The following is a 2060-nucleotide window of genomic DNA, read 5'->3' on the forward strand; positions in this document are numbered from 1 at the left end:
GTAATATCAGAGGTGGTGGTCCTTGTGATGTTGCTCCTCTTCTCCTCTTCTTCCACAACCCCCAATTCAACTTGTAAAAATAGTAACAACGATGATAATCTGGTAGTGCTGTTGAATCATCTCTGCTGCTCCCTATTATCTTCCTCTCCGTCTCTTCCTCCCGCTCTAACCACCCAACCACTTCATCTCCTCACTGATATCATCGCCGTTGCAGCTTCCATCCTCTCCTGCGCCCCCAACCATCATCATCATCCATCACCATCATCATCATCCTCCTCCTCCTCCTCCTCCTCCTCCTCCTCCTCAAGAAAGCGCAAAAGTATTGAGTCCATGGAATCATCACTTTCCCTTCCCCTATTTAGAGATAACCCCGATCCCTTCAAGGTATGTTACCGGATGAAGTCGAGCAGCTTCGAATGGCTGTCGGGCCTGCTGGAGCCCCTGTTGGAATGCCACGACCCTGTTGGTTCTTCCCTCAATCTCTCCCCAGACATCCGCCTCGCCCTCGGCCTCTTCCGCCTCACCACCGGCTCTCCTTACTCCGACATCTCACGCAGATTCTGCGTCTCCGAATCTACCTCAAGGTTCTGCACCAAGCAGCTCTGCCGCGTCCTCTGTACCAATTTTAGGTTTTGGATCTCCTTCCCCTCCGATCTCCATCCCCTCTCTGCCCCTTTCCACGCCCTCACCGGCCTTCCCAACTGCTGCGGCGTCATTCACTGCTCCCGATTCCACCATCACACCACCACCATCGCCACCCAGTTGGTCGTCGACTCTTCCTCCAAGATTTTAAGCATCGCTGCCGGTTTCCGTGGTGACAAGGGGGATTTTAGGGTTTTAAAGTCTTCAACTCTGTATAAGGATATCGAAGGAGGAGAGCTTTTGAGAGGCGCCCCGGTTAACCTCAAAGGGGTCGATGTGCCTCGGTATCTCATCGGTGGAGGAGGAGGAGGAGGAGGAGGAGGAGATTACCCCTTACTCCCCTGGCTCATGCTCCCCTTTCCTCAAAATCAATCCCCACCTACTTCAAGTGCTGCTGGAAAACAAGAGCAGGATGCTTTCAACGCAGCTCATGAATCGATGCGGGCCCCCGCCCTGACAGCTGTAGCCAGTTTGAGGAATTGGGGCATTTTGAGCTCACCCATCATACAGGAAGAAGATGTCAGTATGGCGGTTGCATCCATTGCAGCCTGCTCCATCCTCCATAATGCCCTTCTTATCAGGGAAGACTATTCCGCTCTCCTCTCACACCCCCAACAACAACAACACCAAGATGAATATTCCTCCCACAGTTTGGTAGTAGAGAACAACACGACTACTGGAGCTTCCCTTATACGCAGTGCATTGGCTACAGCAGCCAAGGAATTTCGTGATTCCACCCGCCAACTATGATTGCAATGCTCTTCCATTTATATCAATTTGTAATGTTATAGCAATGGAGTTCCCTCCATTTCCTTCCAATCCAAGTTAATTTTCTCTTCTCTCCCATTTATACACACCACATATTTATATATGGACTATAGTAGGATGTACAACTCAAACATTCTTGAATCAATCCACAGTCGCAGTACCAACTCTCTTTTTTTCAATGAGAATTGAGATAATAGTGACTGTGAAAATCCCTCTACTCATTTTGTCTCCATTGCTGAGCAAATTGCTACCCATTCTTCTTAAACAGATCATCAGCTCTTCTACATATGGCTTCAAAATGGATGCAATCACTTTCCAAATAAAGTAGTTAACTGGGACAATGACCGCTTTCTGCAGTGACCACAGGTCTGCTGCCCTCAAATTTTGATCCGAAGTGAATCTCCATTGTAAATGAAGTGATAAGATGAGAGATTAGAATGCTGAACTAGAACTATCCAAAATTGAACCTGCTGCCTGCAATGTTGCTCTATTGTAAATAACCAAAAAAATGCATCAACTCCATTCAATCATGTGGAGCGAGTTCCTTGTGCATTGACATTCTGTTTTAGTATCGAATTATTCTTTCTAGCAAGGCAAAAAGGGGCATTTATAATGAATGCTACATGAGAAATGATGAAATCTCCATGATG

The sequence above is a fragment of the Tasmannia lanceolata genome, unplaced genomic scaffold (assembly GCF_043159265.1).
Source record: "Tasmannia lanceolata isolate RefF3 unplaced genomic scaffold, GAP_Taslan_0.1 ptg000005l, whole genome shotgun sequence".
NCBI lineage: Eukaryota > Viridiplantae > Streptophyta > Magnoliopsida > Canellales > Winteraceae > Tasmannia > Tasmannia lanceolata.